The following is a 14,964-nucleotide window of genomic DNA, read 5'->3' on the forward strand; positions in this document are numbered from 1 at the left end:
AATTCAACTTGAGACAAATTTGAGATGTTTCAGCATTCTCATGCCCAACTTTTTAAGTAAAATGTCACAAATGAAACCGATAGAAAGGTGTTGCTATAAAGTACAAAGAGAATCTACATTGCGCCTGAAGGTGTTAGCACATCCAAACCCCTTTAAGACCATAAATATTTGGTTTCACAACCTGTATTCAGTTTTGGCAGAAGTAGTAGCATTTCTTTAATTGATCGCTTTTAGAGATGATGACATGTTTAAATTTAGAGGATGTCAAGGTTGCTGTTTAGACCTGCTCTCAATCTTTATGCTAAGCTAAGCTTTTACACCTCCCGGCTCTAGCTCCAGACTTGACGCATAGATAATGAGAGTAGAATCTGCCAGTCTTCTCTAACAATTTAACTGTTGTGAAGTAAATGAATCGGGGTTATTGGCAGGGATAGCTCAGTAGGTAGAGTGGTGGCCCCATGATCGGAAGGTCAAGGGTTCGAATCCACTGGACGGCTACCCTGAGGTACCCCTGAGCAAGGTACCATCCCTACACAGTGCACCCAATGGCTGCCCACTGCTTCACTGAGTGAATGGGTTAAATGCAGAGAGGAATTTCCCCACGGGGATCAATAAAGTATACATACATTAAAATGTCAAATTATTCCTTTAATACATGCAGTATGAGAAAGGTAAAAAGTCGATCTATCCTAGCAGATTCTTTTAACCATTTTTTGCTTTTTGTTTGTTTGGTACATTTAATCTACAACACCATGTTAAAATCATGTGACAGTGAAAGAGCGTCTAGGCCAGTTTATCTTCATTTACATGTTAATTAATAGATTTGAGATGTAGAATGACTTTTGCACATTTATGATTACACATAAAACCATGTAGCCTAGTCATTTAAAATGTAGTATTAGCTTTTCTTTTTCATTTCAGCAAAGGCACAACTCAGATGGATTAAACAAAGCAATTACATTCATAACTGTGCACATTTACTCAATTAAATAGCTTATTATAACAAAAAGTTTCTAGCGTGTATTTTTACACTGCCATGTTTTCATTGTTCCTGAAATAGTGCCTAAAATAACTCCAGTTAGAGCCATTAAAAGAAATAGACTCAGATGCAAACACATTTCCACACATAAAAATCTGATGCGTCTTTGATTCAATGATGAATTGCATTCTGAAATATAAAAGAAAGCTTACCCCTGAACCCTAAACACACATTCTTCACTTTATTGCTCACTGCCTGTTGGTACAAGAGTGTTCCTGCCTGGTGTTCAGTTGCCCGTATCGGTTGTTCCAACAAACATCCAAAGCTATTATTTTCATAAATTTTCTCCCTTCGAAGGAAAACACACACATTAAATTTGTTGATTGTGTGTGTGTGCGTGTATGTGTGTCCAGGTTTGAAGCCAAACTTTATGCCAAAGTCTGTTATTCAAACATTCCAACCACGCTTAATATAGTAACTGGCAAGTGCATTAGGAAGCATAAATCATTAAAAATCAAAAATAAATAAATCAAGCACTCTGCTGACTTTGACATTATTTTGTACACAGCACATGTTCGTAATATGCTGTGGTCTGCTGTCTTGATTGTGGCACGCATGGAACAGAAGTCAATTATCTCGCTCCAGTATGGAAAGGAGCTTCTTGTCTGTGTCAAACCGGGCAGTGATCACAACACAGAAAGAAGAGGGGAAAAATAGTAAAATCTGTACCACTAATATTTTAGTTCTACACACAGTTAAAGCTCAACATTATTAAATGGAATTATTAGGGCTTTTACTTTCCGTGTTTTCTATTATGTTTCCAAGTGTGGATGATATTACTCTCAAAATCCGATGTGGCTGATAAGAAGAGTCGAACTGAGGATTTTAGCATGCAGAGTGAAAGGATAGCTGTCTCCACCCTCAAGCCTCCTCGTCTACTCTGTGTTGGCAAAAGCGTTTTGGAGTCACTAAATGGGGAGAGATCCCTCATGCAAATCACCTGATGTGAATAGGAAGTTACTCAGTGTGCCTCTTTGTTTTTGGACACACAAACAAGAGTGTAGTTCTTTTGTGAGGGTGTTTTTGAGATGGATGGGATGGCTTGATGAAAGGAGGTGCATGTGAAGCCGGAAACAGCAAGTGAAAAGGGTGGGTATTTAAGAGAGGGCCTGACTGAGAATGCATTGGAGAAATAGTGGGTACACTGTATAAGAAGGAGCAGCTGCCGGTGCAAGTTGGCGACAAACTAGAGCAAAGCTAGTAAAAAAAGAAGATATTCTGTGTATTGTATAAACGATTAAATCCAATGTTTAATTTATATTTATTATTATTAAATGTTCAAATCATTCATAACTTTACATATTTAACAAATGACCTTTCCAGACTTTTGTCGGCTTTCGTCTATTGCTATGTAATGGATATATGTATGAGACCCATGCTACTTTGTCAATTAAACGGAGGCTCGCGCTCATCCTCCTGTATGTAAAAAGCATTGTGGACGGGCAGCAGAGCAGAAGTAAGATGTGTTTTGTTAGTTGTCTGAAGCCCAGGGGACCGGAACCATATAAGCTCCCCATATTATTCCCTGGATTCAGAAAAATAAATCCATTTGTTTCCGACAAACATTTTGTCATTAAAAATATGAGATAGAAAAACAGAGTCTGCTGTGTGTGCCTTCTTCTAAATCTGCTATTGTTTGGGTGTCAGGATCATTAGTTCATTGGGATATATTCTGCAAGCTAATGCTTCTGGTCCATCTCACTTCTGGGAGCAGTGTGCCCACTTTTTTCAATTCATGGAAAATTAGTTATGAGGTAACATAACTGCTGTAATGGATGAACCTTGCCTGTGTTAAGGCCAAGCATTTACCTTATGTAAATTTAACACATTATCATACTGTTCAGAGTTCACTGTATGGCGAAATGTGTCAGAGACATGAGAGCTTTGTGAGCCATGGGAAGCTTTTAATTTAGGTGAAGGAGTGACAAGACTGCCGGCTTCCATTCATGAAAGCTGAAGAGAAGAGGGAAGAAAGAAATAATCATAGTCCTATGGGGTCATTTACTTTCTTGTCCTTTGAACCAATAAAATGACTCAACACAGTCCAATTCTCAAATCCGGTGCTGCAAAGAGATTTTAGGGTGTCTAAGTAATGAAATGAATCTAAGCCAAAGGTGTACAAACCAGCTTTTAATTTAAATTTGATAGGATAGTAAAGTAAAATCCAGCCTTTGTTTCTGTTATTGTGATGTTAGAAGGGTGTTCTGAAATTTCTTTGAAATCTCTCCAGTATCCTGCCTCCTTCGCTAACTTGTAACTTTCCTAATGGACATTCAGGTTAACAGCTTGGCCCTTCACAGATACGACACGTGATGATATATGAAGAGACAAAAAGGGGTGGCAAAAAAAAGAAAGAAAGAAAATGACCCAAATGAAGGGATGAAATCTAAGATCAAGGAGTGAAAGATCTACTGAGCTGATTCTTGAGATTAGCCAGACACCAAGTGAGAAGGATTGTTGTCTTCCAGACACCGCACTTCAATTACAGACTTCTCCTAAGTAGAGGCAGGGGATGTTTAACAGCCCCGTGGATGACAGATTATTTTGGGGCATTCCTTTGAACCTTTTTGTTTGTTATTCTGGGATATAGTCTGGATTCTGGATGAAATCATAAAAGTGCTACTGTGCAAAGGGCATCTCTTAGCAGCCCGTGCGAACAGAACAGAAATGCAGCCAGTGCCATGATGATGCAGGTTTCAAATTAAATTTTCAACAAAGCAGAGGAGCAGACAATACAGCATAAGGCCGCCCACAGCACAGCCTGCTGTAATTAAGAACACATAGTCTTTCTTTGTCATGTGATCAGTTGGAGTGGTGTTTTTCTGTGTTCCTATAACTTTGTTTTGACTGCTTGTCTTTGTGAAAGACCATCATTTGGAGGTTTCTCATCATCTGTTTGATATTAGTGGTGAGGAACACATGGCCATTCAAAGGCAAAACCCTGTGTGACATCATAAACCGCAAGGCAAAGTGGGGATCATCAAGACCCCAGACTGAGGACTCTGAACACTACCTGACTGCCTTCATCCATCTTTAGCTATATTGTTAAAAAAAAGAAAATAAAACGGACCATCGTTGGTCTCGGCTTCTGATGTGTCTTTGGGCTTTTTTGCCGAACTGTCTCTCGTCCTTTCTGCAAAGACAATGGAGAACTTTGTGCATGACGACTGAAGGAAAAAGAAGAATATGGCCAAGTCCCACAGACTTTTTTACCTATATATAAAAACAAACCAAAAGGAACATTAAAAATGTCCAGTTAAAGAACTTCAAGTACCTTTAGAGTCACAGATATCAAAATGAGCTATATCTTAATAAGCAGACAAGACAGCCTGGGGAGTAATGACGCCCAATTTGGCATGCACACCTGTTTATATTGGACTGGGGCACTAAGCAGTGCTTGTAAAATATGAGCAAGGTTAATACTTATGTGGTGACGCCCTCGGGCCTCACAGCTACATTAAGGACAGCATCAGCAGTCTGAGATGATGGGATGGGTCTAACCCCAGGCGCTGCTGTATGTGTTCATGCGTGTGCGAAGCTCATTCGGCGGATTTATTTGTCGGGTACTTTGTGTTTCTGTCTGCATGCATGTGTGTGTGTGTGTGTGTGAGAAGACCGACACATCTCTATGGGAAGTGGGTTTCTATGTGGACACATTTGGTGAAGGGAGTTCGAGGATAGCCCACACGCGCTTTTGTGCTGCTCAGTGTCCAGTGGTTGGCTAGGCCACGACTTCTCCTTGAGGTTATTTTTCTCCTCATGTTTTGTTTTTCGTGAAGTGAGGTCGGGGTTCTATAAGCAGACTCCACCTGGGGGAAAAGCTACAGGCCACTTTAGGGAGATTACCTTAGCACTTCAACCCCCCCCCCCCCCGGCATCTGTCAAGCAAAGCAGAGAGACAAGCGTCCTGAAAGAAGCGAATAATGAATTTCACAACAAAAACTGTAACTTGGTAATTCATTTTCCAGGCCTTAAGCACATGTTATTTCCTAGGACAAAAGCTGACTCATTATTTAGCAATTCATTTTTTTTTTTTATAAACCATGATTTATTTTTTTTAAAATGGAATTTGGCATATCCCAGCATGCAAATAATAAACCGAACTGACTGAAATTACAGCAAACTAGCTCAGTCCAAACCATAGAAAACCAGAAAGGCTTCAAGTGTTGGACTTCATGATCTGTTCTGATAAAACAACATCAATGCACTATGCAGCTGAAACCACAGAACTTGACACTCCACAGCTGTGATTTGTAATTTTATTTTATTATTATTATTTTTTTAGTTCTTTGTTAACTTATACAGCATTGAGTATTCTCAGCAACTACACCAAAAAAATCCACAGTTATTTGTGCACCTTGTGCCTACTGTAAACTGTCACATTGCTGCATCTGCAACAAGGTTTTAGCTCTTTCCTCCACTAAACAGCAACACTTTTGAGTCAGTTTCAGAGGATAATTCGGGAGTAGCCAACCCCACTAGACAGCCAGGGCCAGTGGAATTCAGTGCCAGTGTATCATCCTTCCCCGTCTAGCCTGTGGAAAGAGCAGTGGTGGTGGTGAGGAGGTTCCATGATGTGGGTCACATACATGGAAAATTCTGCTGAATCCATTGCTTTTCCATGGGGATGGAAGGTCACCGGAACAACACACAAACGGCTCCAGCTCAACCTGTAGCTAAGCGTGCTGCATGAAACACTGGACCCTGTTGTTCAAACAAATTATCTCGTGACATTATGACATTTAATGGCTTTCTCAGCTGTGTTAAACCCAGCGAGTAGCGGAGGTTTAAGCAGAGGTTTAAGCATTTCTGGCAGACAACGAGGAGCAGCATGTAGACAAAGTTTGCTTAACGCCAGTGAACTTGTCCATCTCCTGCTCAGAGTCGATGGCTAACTCAGTCTGTCAGCAAAGTGCACCACAGAGAAAGTAACATTAGAGAAACTGGTTGCCCAGCACTTGTATATTTCTATCTCCATCTGTGTCAAGGGCTGGAAGTGGGCTAGTGTACATGCCTTTGAATATGTAGGGCATTGGACACCAACTTCATGTGGTTTGGGAGAAGTTAAAGGCTGGTTGGGGCTTTAATCCAGCAACCCTCCTCCCAGTTTTCCCCTCTTTTTCTTGTCTCTGTGGGTCTCAACCCCCACCCCCTCATCCCCACCTCACCCTCACCACTGACTCCCCTTTACCACACAGACCCATAAGCACCCCAGGTCCCAAAGACCGTCATCTCCTCGCCACCACCCCCATCGCTGCATCCACACCAACTGGGCCTTGCCTCAGCCGTGGCCTCCTAATGGCTGATGGATGTGCAGAGGTCAGAGTGATGATCTAGACAAGTCCTCTGGTCCATCATTGAGTCTTTGATCAACATACTTAACCCTTTCTTCCTAAGAAGCCATCCCCCTACCCTCAGTGGATGAGAATGTGGGGAGATTGAGTTACACCGTGCTGGGTAGTGGGCAGGCTGACATCCCTTTGGTAACACATGTCTTTGTTTAAGGCAAGGCTCTGGCACTGACAGTCTTCTTCTAAATCCCCGTGCTTCTATAACGCTCCACCAAAGTTACCAGGGAGAAAGTCTAAAAGAGAGTTCATAAGAAAAATCGGCAGTTTTTTACTGAGTCAACCACACTGGTAAACCAGTCGACAGCAATTTTGATTTTCTTGGAAACCAGCTTGAATGAGAAGATTAACAGAAGATTAATAAAACGTTTATTTAGCCTGGCAATGCTCTATTCTAATATTCAAACTAACTTCTGTTATCTGGAATGAACCTTTAGAGTTTCTTTATATTTTAAAAGGCTTTACTACTGCTGCGGATATCTCTGTTTGTTTGAATGCTGCTCGGTGTATTGGAGAATACACTTTAAATGTGTTCCATAAGTCGGTTTTTGTGTAGCAGGTGTCAACTTGTTGAGCAGAACCACACAGCCATCAAAACAACAGTGTGTTTGTTAAACTTCTTTTTGTGATACCACAAAGTAATTGAATTTAACGAGGCCTCTTAGAAACCGAGTACAGATTTTGCTTAAAGCCAGAACTTGGTGATTATATGGTCGTTATTTACAGAAAATCTGAACAATATTTATTTCCATGCGAGTCTATGTATGATACTTGTTTTATAATCCATCTTCTGTGACACTTTAATATGGCTGTGAAGTGCCATATGCGTTATAAATCTAATTAGAGGATAAAGAAATGAGATGGCTCATTGAATTATCATTTCAGATATTCTGCTTTGAGTTCTGTAAACACAACAAATCAAATTTATGTCTGTACATAATAATCCCACACATTTTGTTGAAAGCTGCGAAAGATTAGGAAAATATTTATTGGACTTTGAATTCCCTCCTTGATGATTTTAATTAGTCTCTGACCACATACAGACTGAAACTGCGGTTTGAAAGAATAGTTGCTCAGTATGTTCATCTGAGGATCACCTTACCAGATTTCGGATATGTTCTATCAATTAGCAGACTTGGACAGAAGGCAGAGGAAAAATTAATATGGTTCTAATTTTAAGTGTCATGGTTTCTGCATTTGGACCTGCATATCATCCTTCCAAAGAAAACTTCTACCCTGATATTTTTCTGTTTTATTGAGCTGAATTGCAGTAAAATGTGATCCACAAATACATAAACGCATTAGACCTCATTGGGAAGTGCTATTAGGTCTTGGAGCAGCAGTAAAATCCATTTTAAATCCCTGCCAGTTCTCTGGCCTGCAACCTGCAGTTACACCTCTCATCACTCGGACCATTAAAGAATATGACCTGCTTTACATGCAGCTGAAGTGATGGGGTGCACAGACACCAAACGTGCTCCTGTCCTCTCATGTCCATAATGTCTGCTTGGCCTTCAGTGGACTTTTCCCAAGCGCACAGGTTGTCGAGCCAACGGCAGCTGTCAGATGGTGGTTGTTGGCAGGGTGTGGTGCCTGACTAGCAGGTCTGACCAGACACTTGTGCTGCTGCGCTGAGCCATTAGCAGAAAGTTGACCCCAAAGCCTTCCCTCAGACTACTGGTTGACGTACTGTGGTTGTCGGGGTCCATGATAGCATTGGTGAATCACAGCCGAGTGGATGACCCGACCTTCCAGTGGTCACGTCAGGATTGGCTAATTCTGACAGAAGATGTCTGGGCTTCCTTTACATGTGTGTTTATCTTTTGAATTTTTTTTTTCTATTAATCTTTTATGCACAGCCCGAGTAACTTCACAGCTAAACAAACAGTGATTTGTGACCCACAGTAATCCTGTTCTTGAGTCATATCCCTTCTTTTCTCTTTCCTTAAATATACTACTCGAAGTTCCCTCCGTAAGATCTTCAGATTTGGCAAAAGAGTAGTGAACACATCTTAAACCAGAGTTGGCTTAAGTGGTGACTGTCACTATGGCAACGTCCTCATGTTTTCAGTTTGAAACTGACATCTCAGTAGGTCCTGTTGTGTCCTGATATGTGGGGTTAGAAGCTGTTCTACACGTATGAGGTGAGTTATTAGGAAGTTTGATAATTACAGGGGGTGAATAAGGTATGCAGTAAATCTTGCAGATTAGAGGCTGGATGTAGCAAACTATCTGTAAACTTAAACACACTGTCACAGGGACTTTACAGGCCCCATGATGGCAGAATTGGACAACCACAATGAAAGAATTACTTATCAAAGTCATGAAAATGAAGCCGATGAATGCAGGTTTATGAAATACTAAGGGATCAGCCAAATGCAACGAAAGAACCACTGTGCCTCATTCCATGCTTTCCATGTTGCATTGAAATCTTTCCACATGTTATGTGACCTCAGATCAATTAATTTTTTATTAAAAAGTGCTGACATAGTGGCAGAGGACTCAGGCTTAACACAAGCTTAACCCAAAGATGGTTAAAGTTTACAACTTTAGTTATCTAAATATGTGGTGGTGGTGGTGGTGGTGGTGGTGGGGGGTATTTTCTCTTCGCAGCTATGATTTTACATATCATGGAAATATTTTTAACAAAATGGCAATACAGTAAAACAAGTATATCATAAACACAATAAATGCATGTGTGTCTGTGTGTATTCGTTGAAGGATGGGAGCAGGGTATGGGTATTTTTTGGGTCTGATTCTATGGCATATGAGGCACAATTTTTTCCTGGCTAGTGAGACTGTGCAGCCCACTCTCATGGCTCTTAGAAATTAATGTATTGCAGTTGGAGTTATTTTTGTGCCAGCACCATGCATCCTCTCTTGGGACATGAAAGGCAAAGTGGAAGAAAAGCTGACATTTACATTTCTGAATACCTTGAGTTATATGAAATAACTACATTCATATCAATGTCTCAAAAGGAAAGCCCTGTCATGGGAACAGATTTCCATCTAAAGTTCCAGTCACACAGACTGGTTGTTAACCTCCTGACAGCCACCCTCCCCCAGGGAAAAATCTGTACTCCAACATCAACCATCTAGCTAATGAAAATTCAGTCGTATGTAGCACTTGCTGGCTCTCCCGGGCATTTGGGATTTCCAGTGTGTCGCCGACTGCTCTATCGGACTATGTGTTGCTTGTTGTAGACTTTTAGGTTTAGGTTTGCTAAGAGTTCTTCGCAGTAGTACTGAACGAAAGTGTCCTAGCTTAGGTAAATTAGATATAGAGCTAAGGTCCTATTAAAGTTTTTAAAACATGTTTTGGTCTTATTTCTACAACTTTCTAAAATCAATTCATCCTTCCTAATCTTACAGGTATATATATTGTTCTGCAACGTGAGTTGTCAATAATCAGTTAATTTTTTTCTCTGTGAGTGTTGTTAATAATTATTCACTGATATTTAAGGTTGTGACTTATTCCATGTCCAGCATTTTCATGACTACCCACTTGAATATGTCAAAAAAGGTTAGTGGCAAGCTGTAGCGACAACACAATCAGATTGATGTCTTGCTGCCAACTCAACTACTCTTAAGATAAGATGGGAGTAGACCATATTAAAACAAAAGCAAAATCCATAAAACAGTACACAAACATATGAGGTGGTGTTGGTGACTACATATTGATGAAGACATGAGAGCGGTGGCCTTCTTTTCTAACTCAATTATAGTGCCAACAGTTACTGATTACAGATTATACTGAACTTGCAGTGAACTTGTACAGCAAACACAGTGACATAAGGTATTTTAACTGTTTATTGTTGATTGAAGTCTAATATCTGTTCAAGGTGTTGCTGCATTTAAAGACATTAAAGACATTTATCATTAAGTAGAGTGTTATTACTGAAATTATGAGCAAAGATCTAGAATTATTTAAATCAGAACTGTCACCTGAGCTGTTTTACATGCACATATTTATGCATAATGCAAACACAGAATATGAGCATAATGGGCGATCGTGGCTCAAGAGTTGGGAGTTCGCCTTGTAATCGGAAGGTTGCCAGTTCGAGCCCCGGCTTGGACAGTCTCGGTCGTTGGGTCCTTGGGCAAGATACTTCACCCGTTGCCTACTGGTGTTGGTCAGAGGGTCCGGTGGCGCCAGTGTCCGGCAGTCACACATCTGTCAGTGCGCCCCAGGGTGGCTGTGGCTACAATGTAGCTGCCATCACCAGTGTGTGAATGTGTGTGTGAATGGGTGGATGACTGGATATGTAAAGCGCTTTGGGGTCCTTAGGGACTAGTAAAGCGCTATATAAATACAGGCCATTTACCATAAAGTAACACAAGGTAATAAAAATATCTGTGTAACATCAAGCAAGACATATTATAGATGATAAAAAAAGTGATAATACTGGATGAGAGCAGAAAAAGAGAGAGTGAGTAAGAGTAGGGCAGAAGCAGGCCGGTCTAAAGGGTTGGTACATTTATAAGCAGTGACCGTGAGAGACTCCTTTCTGGCCTATGGTTGGCTCTTTCACAGGTTCCTCCTCCCCAGCACTGAAAAGTTGTTACAGGGTGGCGCTGGGTCTTATTTGGATTCATTTACAGCCCCCTGCCTGAAGAGCTTGGTTTTGTCAGGGCTGTTGCGGTAGCTTGCTCACTCTTTGGTTTAAAATATGTTGCATGTCAGTTATTTGATGGTTTGGCTGTTGACAAGTGTTGGTTAAACTCATTTGGCTGCTCAGAGAAAGAAAAAAAAAAGGCCTCCAATAAGACTGAACACTTGAATACATTTTTCAAATGTGACATATTTTTTCAGCTCTGCCGTTTCAACATTGCATGAATGGTTTCCTTTAACCATAATATAATGTTGCTGGCACAAAATGTCCGAAAGAAATATTTCCTAATTATGACTGGGGAACATAATCTGTGATCAGATATCAGATGAAACCAACGTGGCATGTTTTCGTGTGGAGAGCAAAACTCCACTCTACAATTTTGGCGAAGCAATGAGATGTCTGAGATGCTCACTGACACTTTGCTCTGACTCAAAAAGACTAGGAATCATCTGCCACAGCAGCTCTGACATTTTCCCGAGCTTTCGATAAACAGGTGCACCACCGCGAATCTCGTGGAAAGAGTTTAGAACTAACCCTCCATCACTCCCAACCCACATAAAGACCTTGTGGATTGCACAGGAGGACAGTGGTAGATATATCACGTGGAAAAGTGATACGGCATACTACTATGGTTCTGTGCCAAAGGAGCTAGGAGAGCCATGTGCGGTCAGAGTGGCGAGGGGAGGCCTCACAGTGTTGGCAGGCACGTGCGCTATACTGCACCAGATGCTGGTTTATGATCATTTGTGTTAGGCAATTGCAGATTTGAGTGTTTACCTGCTTGCATTTTAACCATACTGACACTTGTGTATCGTTGTGTACTGTGTAACAGTGACACTTTGGTATGATTTGATATCAGTGCAACTTTGATCTGTTTAAATTTATAATAAAAATATATCACAAGCTGAATCCGTCATTACAAAGAAAAACACTTATTAGCTAACGAAGTGCTTTTGGACTGAATAAATATTACTAATGTCTTAGCTGGACTATTCATTTGAAGATTTTCCAGTTGCCATATATTTTATATTTGGACATTCCTAAGGAATGCTTTTAGTGGTTGATATATAATTAGTTGCTGTATAAACCTGTTTTAATAGATGTTTTATAGACCCCTTTCCACAGACAAAAAAGGTAAAAATAAAATAAACATTCAAAGAAGCATTAATCTATCATTTGACAGATTATCACTAGTTAGGCCTTTTGGTTTATTCACTTCAACTTTTTAAATTCAATAGGTTATACTGATTTTCAATTTAAAGATATCAGTTCAGTTCAGTTTGCTCCACTGCGACCCAGATAAAGAGAAGTGGAAGAGAATGGATGGACAATAGATAGATAGATTCAAAACATCAATAGATGATATGATCTCACCGTGCCACCACAAAGCTAACAATGTGACAATAAATGACATTGTTTAAAAGACCATTCATATTTTAACCATTAAAATATGTAATGCCAAAATCAAAGTTGTGCCAGTGTAACCTGTCCATCTTGTGGCCATCCTACAAAAACGTCTGCCAAACACGATTCTTTGACTTTCTAGCAAAAGGGAAAGTTGTTTCCCAGAACTTTTGGATATTATCTCTTTGTTAGTTACACATTACAGAGAATTGTACAGGTAAGTTCTGGTTGTTTGTTTTTGGCCATTACCAGGGAAGGTTTATAATAAATCATGACAAAGTTGCTCATTGATTACGTTTATCCTATGAAGAATAAAATCTATTTTGACTGGAATGGTCTCTTCTGGAAGGACAATCCTACTATCCACGGGGCACAAGGAGTCATGAAGTAGTTTTATATATGCAAAAGTGATGTGAATTGTGCTATGGCCCTTAAAGTCCCCAGATCTCAACCCAGCTGAACATCTATCTGAGTTTTTTCTTATATTTTAATTTAGACAGCACTTTTCCCCACCCTTTTGAAAACATCAAATTAGGAAATAGACTATAGTCAATGCCTGATACTGCCTGTGTCAAGGTACACTGAAACAGAAGGAATATGGTGGTTCGACCTCTTACAATACCAACCAACCCCTGAAGATATTATTTGTCTCTAGATGCACTTGTGTCACAATTAAACCAGACAACAACAAACTATAGATCTCAGTAACAAGCACAATTCATACAACTTTGACTGTGACTATGAAGACTTAGAGTCTACCAGGTTACTGAAGGTCTTTAGAGCTTGAAAAGAAAACAACTGGACTTTAGGTTTGGGGAAATATTTCACCTCTCATTGAAGAGGTTCTTTGACTTCTAAAACAACTGATGAAGAGTCCCAGGTAATAAATTTAACTTAATTACTTAAAAACTCTCTGCCCACGTAATCAAGGTGCAGAGTCCTAGGTAATCTAGTTTAACTGGGACTCCCAGTTCTAAAACAACTGAGGGAAACAATAAAACCATTCTACAAATTCAGGGTAAGGGTCCAGGGCTTCTCATCTAAAGCTAGACTTGATCACCTTGGACTCTTGATAAGTTGTTTTAGAGCTAAACCAGCATTTTAGGCAAAACATCTTCACAAACCTAAAGAAGATCAGTTGCCTTCTCTTCAAGCACTCAAAAACACAATCACTACCACGGGGATAACGTATACGTTAAGTAGTCTATGACAGTTGGAAAAAAATACCAAATGTGGAGTCATGGTCGTAGCATTTCCCTGCCTTAAGTGCCCATTGCAGTCATTAGTCCTGGGTCACAACAGCTATTCAAGTCAGCAATCACCATGGTCCAGTTGTTAATGATTGTGTTCCCCATGCTGACACTAAGTGTTGAGTCAGGTCAAATGGACATTCAGAGGAATTCCATCTTGGAAATTCCAACGCTCCTGTTCCCTCAGGTTCACATCGTGGAGAGTGCAAGGGAAAAAAGCTGGAACAATGCGATCTGGAATCTGGGAGGGAGTTTGTCACTGCTTTTTCACAGCTCCTGAGATATGAGTTAAACATGCGGAATGTTAATCTGTCAATGTGTGGTCATGGTGCGTTTTTGTAAGTGATTGTGATTTGAATCACGAGGCCCTGTGGCTGTGGCCGGGCCCTCTCTGCCTATCAGGAGCGATTAGAGGTAACTGTTTCTGACACCCTGATGGCCATGAGAGACATCCCTTGCCCGCCAACAAAGCCGCATGTCACACACGGCCATCTTGTTTTCTCCCAACAGGCCTCTGGAATGTAGTTCATCCCCTTGGTCTCCTCAATAAGACCATTCTACAAATTCAGGGTGAGGGTCTATTGAATCTTAACCCTCCAGGCCGATGGATGCAAAGTAGCGCTCAGCATGTGAAACTATGTAGAACGAATGCATTTTAGCACCCTTTATTTGGCCTTCAATAGACTGTCTTCATTGACGTGGGGACTCTAAAGCCCGTCTCAGTAAACGTGTCTCCAAAATGAAAAGGTGAAACAGCAGGGAAGACATATGTGATCATCAGCTGAAGCTCCAGAAATCTGAACAATACAACTGGAAGCACAGGACTGTTTAAAGACGGACAAAAACATCGTACAAAACTGTTTGAATGAAACGTATCTGAGATCCCAAAGCCAGAGTGTACCAGTCATAACCTTCTCTGGTAGCTCATTTGAAGTAAGTGAAAAATGCATTTTTTAATCCCAGTATGCAGGGATAAATCCATGCCATGTTGGAAAAACATTTGCACCACAGCTCTGGTTTGTGGCTGGCTATTGTACGGGGAGTGGTATTTCACTTATGAAGTGATTCCGTTACAGCTGTCCCCTCAACCATCCCCCCTTCTGCATGCACTCACTTACTCCCATTCAACCACACACACACACACGCACGCACACGCACGCACACACACACACACACACACACACAAACATGCACTTTAGACATAAAGAAAAAGGAAATCAAGCAACACTTCCTGTGTTTGGATTTTTAAAACTGACACAAAGAGATGATAAAAATGAAGCGGCTCATTCTGATCACTGAACAGCAACTCT

Source organism: Haplochromis burtoni, unplaced genomic scaffold, assembly GCF_018398535.1.
Source record: "Haplochromis burtoni strain Fernald_Lab_line unplaced genomic scaffold, NCSU_Asbu1 Contig_104, whole genome shotgun sequence".
Classification (NCBI taxonomy): Eukaryota; Metazoa; Chordata; class Actinopteri; order Cichliformes; family Cichlidae; genus Haplochromis; species Haplochromis burtoni.